At 47.5% G+C, this 9,263-nt stretch overlaps 1 long non-coding RNA gene across 2 annotated transcripts; it reads right to left on the reverse strand.

Moving 5' to 3' along the window:
* Positions 1-387: 387 nt before the first annotated feature.
* Positions 388-7,792, reverse strand: LOC113161220. 2 transcript variants are annotated; one of them, XR_003298735.1, is made up of 7 exons: positions 7,662-7,792; positions 7,000-7,124; positions 5,856-5,946; positions 4,003-4,165; positions 3,349-3,470; positions 2,207-2,297; positions 388-827 (listed from the first exon to the last, which is right to left on the reverse strand). It is a non-coding gene; the product is annotated as an uncharacterized LOC113161220 (long non-coding RNA). The 2 variants fall into 2 exon arrangements; XR_003298736.1 differs by having other exon boundaries at positions 3,305-3,470.
* Positions 7,793-9,263: the final 1,471 nt, after the last annotated feature.

Below are 9,263 nucleotides of genomic sequence, written 5' to 3' on the forward strand. Positions count from 1 at the left end.
ACTGTGGTTAAAGCACTGGTTTATTTTATTTCATTTTATTTCTCGGGTTCAGTGATTTAAATATTTTACACAGTAACTCGACATGTGACTGCCGAGCTTGACTGTTGCAGTGATGGTTTAATTTGTTCATTTACAGAGGACACGACGAACAGGAAGAATTCATTGTTTTCAAACTGAAGCCACAACTTCAATTTCAATAACTTTATTTAAACCCTGAAAACACGTGGACCAAGCAATGTGCAGCAAGGCGCATTATGGGTGATTGGCTCATTAGTAAGAGGGAACCTCGACTCGACCACTTCCTTTCCTGTCACCTTCCAACATTTGTACTAAGCCCAGTTCACACAGACACACAGACACAGACACAGACACAGACATTTATATGAATAGCAGGAATAAGGAGATGGGAGAGCTTCATGGGGAAACATTGGTGCCACAAACAATTGATCCATTTTCCTTCTAACAGGAATGCTTCAGCCAAAAACACTGTACAAGTGTCTGATGCTGCAAATGTTTCCTTCCAAAGTTTGTTGACTGAGCTCTGTGTGCAGCACTTTGATTCAAGTCAAGTCAAAACAGTCCATGTTGGCGGTTGGAGTGGAATTAGCTTGAATTAAAAAAGAACTACAGGAAATAAGAACCAGGAAATACAGAAAAACTACACCTGTTAGGTTCAGTCACATTATGGTTCAAATGACCGTCGTCGTAGTGACGAAAGCTCACAGAAGGTTCCGTCGGAACTCTCGTCCTAGTGACATCACGCCCAGATCAAAGCCTCAGTGCAGTTGGACTGTGCACAGTGAAAACAGGAACCTGAAGCCACAGAGCTGAGACAAGAGAGAGGAAAGAAAGAATTGGAGAAACCCGACAAGTGAACCCAGCCAGATCCTCTGCGGGCAGTAAAGGTACGTGGACTTTAGAGGGAATTGAAAAACATATGAAGGGGAAATTACTGCGCGTCGCTTCAGCGCAATGGGGTTGGTTGGCAGCATCTGTTCATCTCTGCTGATTAACAAAGAGGACATTTTAATGTTTTTATGCAAACACATGCTCATTCCTATGTTTGTATACGGGAATATATATCTTTTTGTAAACAAAGGGTCCAGAAGACTCTCATGTCTAACTATTTACTGCCATACATTATCAAGTAGCCTGCATGTAATCAGTACCTGACTGTCAAATCACATGAATTCAGTACAATTCAAAAACCTTTGGACAAATGTATTGTTATGTAACATCCAACTGAGCGTGTGGCTCCAGATCCTGGTGGACTGCTCATACTGGGCTCTGAGACGAGCAACTTTCTAAGATTGCACTTCAGATTTGAGTGGGTATGTGTGTTCAAAACCTTGGTGTTTGGTCTCATGATGCCGTTTGACAAGACAGTTGGGGAACATGTCAGACACACTGCTGTGTCTGATATGTGCTCCCAGTGGGTAATATGACCAAAAAGGCGTCTGTCTATTCCCAATTAAAAACTCTTTGCTGTCCACTTTTCTCTTTTTGGACATTTTTATATCTGTCTCTTCTTGTTTCAGTCTCACCTTCCTTTCATCAACTTTCTCCTCTCTGTCTCTCTCCTCTCTGTCGTCTGGGTCTCTCCTCTCTGTCGTCAGGGTCTCTCCCTCTCTCCTCTCTGTCGTCTGTATGTCTCCCTCTCTGTCGTCTGACTCTCTCCTTTCTGTCGTCTGGGTCTCTCCTCTCTGTCGTCTCCCTCTCTCCTCTCTATTGCCTGTGTCTCTCCCTCTCTCCCTCTCTCCCTCTCTGTCGCCTGTGTCTCTCCTCTCTGTCTCTCTCCTCTCTGTCTCTCTCCTCTCTGTCGCCTGTATCTCTCCTCTCGGTCGTCTGGGTCTCTCCTCTCTGTCGTCTGACTCTCTCCTCTCTGTCGTCTGACTCTCTCCTCTCTGTCGTCTGGGTCTCTCCCTCTCTCCTCTCTGTCGCCTGTGTCTCTCCCTCTCTGTCGCCTGTGTCTGTCCTCTCTGTCGCCTGTGTCTCTCCCTCTCTCCTCTCTGTCTCTCTGTTATCGCCGTCTTTGTTAATTCTTGCCAACCTCCAACTTTCTCTCACCTACTATTGAGTGGCAGTCACCCGACAGGAGCCATTCAGAGTTTGGACGGACACGATGCAAAACGCTGACATTTGCACCTGCAACCAGAGCGCGCGTCGCCACAGTGCAGACAGAACAGTGACAAGTCGGTGAACTTACAGGTCAATGAAGGGAAAGCTTCCTCCGTGATGTCCTTGTGTACCAGCAGCTCCCTCTAGTGGAAGACGGTGCAGATTGTTGTTGCGCTCTTCTAAAAAAGAAGAAATGTATAAATCACACTATACATTAGAGAACACAAACAGCAGGCTTGTTGCATACAAGCTGCAGCCTCCTCACCACAACGTTGCTCTAATCTGAGGTGTGATGCACGGACGGGATGCAAAAACGAGGCACATTAAGGTTTTGTGCTTTGTTTTATGTCAAATCTTCCACACAATGAACCTACAGCTGATCAGTAATCACACACTTTGGCAAGTTCTGAGCTCACCGTGGCCCTCGGTAAGAATGAAAGCTGACACACTTAAGGGCCCACTGTAGTTGTAAGGAGGGGGGAGCAGAGGTGTGAGAGTTGCACACGTGCCACCCTACCCCTTCCATTGTTTCACGCAACGAGCCCGTTCAGGCCGAGGGGTGGGTGGAATGACATGGAAGCGCAAGTCCAGATTTGCGGGCGGCTCTCTTCAAACTGATGGAGATGAGCGCTCGCTCGTGACGGTCTTTTTGACTCGGACTAGCTTGTCCTTTTTCTGCAGCCTGCGCTGCACGCTGGTCCCTGTCACAGGCCGACATGTCACACCTGTGTGAGAACAGCTCTGCTGGGAAGGTGTGGCAAATGAAAGCTTGACACTATCACGCTCGGCTCGTATCCTACTCTGCCTCCTGACCAGCGACACGCGTCGTGCGATATCGTTCACGACGGCGTAGAAACACTGGAATCAAATCACACAACAGGGACATAACGCATCTGTTCACAAAGTCAAAGAACCGAGTGAGCGCTGATGTCGGAAATACAGGTCAAATCCAAGAGCTGGGGCCAAATCACATTGATCTACTCCCATTTACATCCCAGTATACAGTACAGGAAGCCAGCTGGGGGCTCTAGGCTTAAAAACAGTGTCAGGCGCGCCAGCCAAAATGTTCACGTGCACCAATTGTGTCTTATGGACATTTGTACCTTTCAAATGAACATGTGAAATCTGTCAAGTGTAGAAACACGACAATACAAAATGGGAACCTTTGTGCATAAGACACACGTACAGTTTGGGGACACTTGGACTACGTTCAAGGGGTAAACCTCGTACTTTGTACTCCTCCACCGAGATATTACAATTCAATCGACCGGACCGCTTCTGCGTGGTGGTGGCGGTGGTGGTGGCTCGGCTGCCTCCGTCTGGGAATCGCCGCCTCACCTCTGACAGGCCGACTGAAAGAGCAGAGCACATATACATAGGGTCACAAAGAGCCTGGACAAACACCTCACTTATCTCTTTCTGTGTGTGTGTGTGTATTTATTAACACTGACAACATGTTTACATCAGACCACACAAGGAACCAGATCTTCTGCAATGTTATGGCCGTAATCAGAGGCACTAAACACACACACAGACACAGACACACAGACACAGACACACAGACACAGACACAGACACAGACACACAGACACACACATTTATATGAATAGCAGGAATAAGGAGATGGGAGAGCTTCAAGGGGAAACATTGGTGCCACAAACAATTGATCCATTTTCCTTCTAACAGGAATGTTTCAGCCAAAAACACTGTACAAGTGTCTGATGCTGCAAATGTTTCCTTCCAAAGTTTGTTGACTGAGCTCTGTGTGCAGCACTTTGATTCAAGTCAAGTCAAAACAGTCCATGTTGGCGGTTGGAGTGGAATTAGCTTGAATTAAAAAAGAACTACAGGAAATAAGAACCAGGAAATACAGAAAAACTACACCTGTTAGGTTCAGTCACATTATGGTTCAAATGACCGTCGTCGTAGTGACGAAAGCTCACAGAAGGTTCCGTCGGAACTCTCGTCCTAGTGACATCACGCCCAGATCAAAGCCTCAGTGCAGTTGGACTGTGCACAGTGAAAACAGGAACCTGAAGCCACAGAGCTGAGACAAGAGAGAGGAAAGAAAGAATTGGAGAAACCCGACAAGTGAACCCAGCCAGATCCTCTGCAGACGCCTGCGGGCAGTAAAGGTACGTGGACTTTAGAGGGAATTGAAAAACATATGAAGGGGAAATTAGTGCGCGTCGCTTCAGCGCAATGGGGTTGGTTGGCAGCATCTGTTCATCTCTGCTGATTAACAAAGAGGACATTTTAATGTTTTTATGCAAACACATGCTCATTCCTATGTTTGTATACGGGAATATATATCTTTTTGTAAACAAAGGGTCCAGAAGACTCTCATGTCTAACTATTTACTGCCATACATTATCAAGTAGCCTGCATGTAATCAGTACCTGACTGTCAAATCACATGAATTCAGTACAATTCAAAAACCTTTGGACAAATGTATTGTTATGTAACATCCAACTGAGCGTGTGGCTCCAGATCCTGGTGGACTGCTCATACTGGGCTCTGAGACGAGCAACTTTCTAAGATTGCACTTCAGATTTGAGTGGGTATGTGTGTTCAAAACCTTGGTGTTTGGTCTCATGATGCCGTTTGACAAGACAGTTGGGGAACATGTCAGACACACTGCTGTGTCTGATATGTGCTCCCAGTGGGTAATATGACCAAAAAGGCGTCTGTCTATTTCAAATTAAAAACTCTTTGCTGTCCACTATCCTCTTTTTGGACATTTTTATATCTATATCTTCTTGTTTCAGTCTCACCATCCTTTCATCAACTTTCTCCTCTCTGTCGTCTGACTGATGGCCATGTCCACTGTGTCTCTCTCTCTCTCTCTCTCTCCTCTCTGTCGTCTGACTCTCTCCTCTCTGTCGTCTGACTCTCTCCTCTCTATTGCCTGTGTCTCTCCTCTCTGTCTTCTGACTCTCTCCTATCTGTGGTCTGTGTCTCTCCTCTCTATTGCCTGTGTCTCTCTTCTCTGCCGTCTGACTCTCTCCTCTCTGTCGTCAGGGTCTCTCCCTCTCTGTCGTCTGACTCTCTCCTCTCTATTGCCTGTGTCTCTCCTCTCTGTCGTCTGACTCTCTCCTCTCTGTCGTCTGACTCTCTCCTCTCTATTGCCTGTGTCTCTCCTCTCTGTCGTCTGACTCTCTCCTCTCTGTCATCTGGGTTTCTACTTCTCTCCTCTCTGTCGTCTGTATGTCTCTCCTCTCTGTCGTCTGGGTTTCTCCTTCTCTCCTCTCTGTCGTCTGTATGTCTCCCTCTCTGTCGTCTGACTCTCTCCTCTCTGTCATCTGGGTTTCTACTTCTCTCCTCTCTGTCGTCTGTATGTCTCCCTCTCTGTCGTCTGACTCTCTCCTCTCTGTCGTCTGACTCTCTCCTCTCTGTCGCCTGTGTCTCTCCTATCTGTGGTCTGTGTCTCTCCTCTCTGTCGTCTGACTCTCTCCTCTCTGTCGTCAGGGTCTCTCCCTCTCTCCTCTCTATTGCCTTTGTCTCTCCCTGTCTCCTCTCTATCCTCTGTCTCTCTCCTCTCTGTCTCTCTGTTATCGCCGTCTTTGTTAATTCTTTCCAACCTCCAACTTTCTCTCACCTACTATTGAGTGGCAGTCACCCGACAGGAGCCATTCAGAGTTTGGACGGACACGATGCTAAACGCTGACATTTGCACCTGCAACCAGAGCGCGCGTCGCCCCAGTGCAGACAGAACAGTGACAAGTCGGTGAACTTACAGGTCAATGGAGGGAAAGCTTCCTCCGTGATGTCCTTGTGTACCAGCAGCTCCCTCTAGTGGAAGACGGTGCAGATTGTTGTTGCGCTCTTCTAAAAAAGAAGAAATGTATAAATCACACTATACATTAGAGAACACAAACAGCAGGCTTGTTGCATACAAGCTGCAGCCTCCTCACCACAACGTTGCTCTAATCTGAGGTGTGATGCACGGACGGGATGCAAAAACGAGGCACATTAAGGTTTTGTGCTTTGTTTTATGTCAAATCTTCCACACAATGAACCTACAGCTGATCAGTAATCACACACTTTGGCAAGTTCTGAGCTCACCGTGGCCCTCGGTAAGAATGAAAGCTGACACACTTAAGGGCCCACTGTAGTTGTAAGGAGGGGGGAGCAGAGGTGTGAGAGTTGCACACGTGCCACCCTACCCCTTCCATTGTTTCACGCAACGAGCCCGTTCAGGCCGAGGGGTGGGTGGAATGACATGGAAGCGCAAGTCCAGATTTGCGGGCGGCTCTCTTCAAACTGATGGAGATGAGCGCTCGCTCGTGACGGTCTTTTTTGACTCGGACTAGCTTGTCCTTTTTCTGCAGCCTGCGCTGCACGCTGGTCCCTGTCACAGGCCGACATGTCACACCTGTGTGAGAACAGCTCTGCTGGGAAGGTGTGGCAAATGAAAGCTTGACACTATCACGCTCGGCTCGTATCCTACTCTGCCTCCTGACCAGCGACACGCGTCGTGCGATATCGTTCACGACGGCGTAGAAACACTGGAATCAAATCACACAACAGGGACATAACGCATCTGTTCACAAAGTCAAAGAACCGAGTGAGCGCTGATGTCGGAAATACAGGTCAAATCCAAGAGCTGGGGGCCAAATCACATTGATCTACTCCCATTTACATCCCAGTATACAGTACAGGAAGCCAGCTGGGAGCTCTGAGCTTAATAACAGTGTCAGGCGCGCCAGCCAAAATGTTCACGTGCACCAATTGTGTCTTATGAAGATTTGTACCTTTCAAATGAACATGTGAAATCTGTCAAGTGTAGAAACACGACAATTCAAAATGGGAACCTTTGTGCATAAGACACACGTACAGTTTGGGGACACTTGGACTACGTTCAAGGGGTAAACCTCGTACTTTGTACTCCTCCACCGAGATATTACAATTCAATCGACCGGACCGCTGCTGCGTGGTGGTGGTGGTGGTGGTGGTGGCTCGGCTGCCTCCGTCTGGGAATCGCCGCCTCACCTCTGACAGGCCGACTGAAAGAGCAGAGCACATATACATAGGGTCACAAAGAGCCTGGACAAACACCTCACTTATCTCTTTCTGTGTGTGTGTGTGTATTTATTAACACTGACAACATGTTCACATCAGACCACTACAAGGAACCAGATCTTCTGCAATGTTATGGCCATAATCAGAGGCACTAAACACACACACAGACACAGACACACAGACACACACAGACACACAGACACAGACACAGACACAGACACACAGACACAGACATTTATATGAATAGCAGGAATAAGGAGATGGGAGAGCTTCAAGGGGAAACATTGGTGCCACAAACAATTGATCCATTTTCCTTCTAACAGGAATGCTTCAGCCAAAAACACTGTACAAGTGTCTGATGCTGCAAATGTTTCCTTCCAAAGTTTGTTGACTGAGCTCTGTGTGCAGCACTTTGATTCAAGTCAAGTCAAAACAGTCCATGTTGGCGGTTGGAGTGGAATTAGCTTGAATTAAAAAAGAACTACAGGAAATAAGAACCAGGAAATACAGAAAAACTACACCTGTTAGGTTCAGTCACATTATGGTTCAAATGACCGTCGTCGTAGTGACGAAAGCTCACAGAAGGTTCCGTCGGAACTCTCGTCCTAGTGACATCACGCCCAGATCAAAGCCTCAGTGCAGTTGGACTGTGCACAGTGGTGAAACAGGAACCTGCAGGGCACAGAGTGGACACGAGAGAGGAAAGACAGAAATTGGAGAAACCGAAAGCTGAAAAACTCCGCCAGATCCTCTTGCAGACGCTGCGGGCCGTAAGCAGGGGTGTGTAGTTTTTCGTATTTCCGGTTCTTATTTCCTGTAGTTCTTTTTTTAATTCAAGCTAATTCCACTCCAACCGCCAACATGGACTGTTTGACTTGACTTGAATCAAAGTGCTGCACACAGAGCTCAGTCAACAAACTTTGGAAGGAAACATTTGCAGCATCAGACACTTGTACATGTTTTTGGCTGAAGCATTCCTGTTAGAAGGAAAGGATCAATTGTTTGGGCACCATGTTTCCCCTTGAAGCTCTCCCTCTCCTATTCTGCTATTCATATAAATGTCTGTGTCTGTGTGTCTGTCTGTGTCTGTGTCTGTGTCTGTGTGCTTGTGTCGTGTGTCTGTTGTGTGTGTTTAGTGCCTCTGATTATGGCCATAACATTGCAGAAGATCTGGTTCCTTGTGTGGTCTGGTGTGAACATGTTGTCAGTGTTAATAAATACACACACACACACAGAAAGAGATAAGTGAGGTGTTTGTCCAGGCTCTTTGTGACTTTATGTATACGTGCTCTGCTCTTTCAGTCGGCCTGTCAGAGGTGAGGCGGGGTTTCCCAGACGGAGGCAGCCGAGCCATCACCACCACCACCACCGCCACGCAGCAGCGGTCCGGTCGATTGAATTGTAATATCTCGGTGGTGGAGTACAAAGTACGACATTTAGCCCTCGAACGTAGTCCAAGTGTCCCCAAACTGTACGTGTGTCTTATGCACAAAGGTTCCCATTTTGTATTGTCGTGATTCTACACTTGACAGATTTCACATGTTCATTTGAAAGGTACAAATGTCCATAAGACACAATTGGTGCACGTGAACATTTTGGCTGGCGCGCCTGACACTGTTTTTAAGCCTGGAGCCCCCAGCTGGCTTCCTGTACTGTATACTGGGATGTAAGTGGGAGTAGATCAATGTGATTTGGCCCCCAGCTCTTGGATTTGACCTGTATTTCCGACATCAGCGCTCACTCGGTCTTTGACTTTGTGAACAGATGCGTTATGTCCCTGTTGTGTGATTTGATTCCAGTGTTTTCTACGCCGTCGTGAACGATATCGCACGACGCGTGTCGCTGGTCAGAGGCAGAGTAGGATACGAGCCGAGCGTGATAGTGTCAAGCTTTCATTTGCCACACCTTCCCAGCAGAGCTGTTTCTCACACAGGTGTGACATGTCGGCCTGTGACAGGGACAGCGTGCAGCGCAGGCTGCGAAAAAGGACAGCTAGTCCGAGTCAAAAAGACCGTCACGAGCGAGCGCTCATCTCCATCAGTTTGAAGAGAGCGCACCGCAAATCTGGACTTGCGCTTCCATGTCATTCCACCCACCCCTCGGCCTGAACGGGCTCGTTGGCT

Source organism: Anabas testudineus, unplaced genomic scaffold (assembly GCF_900324465.2).
Source record: "Anabas testudineus unplaced genomic scaffold, fAnaTes1.2 Contig272arrow_ctg1, whole genome shotgun sequence".
In the NCBI taxonomy this organism is placed as follows: Eukaryota; Metazoa; Chordata; class Actinopteri; order Anabantiformes; family Anabantidae; genus Anabas; species Anabas testudineus.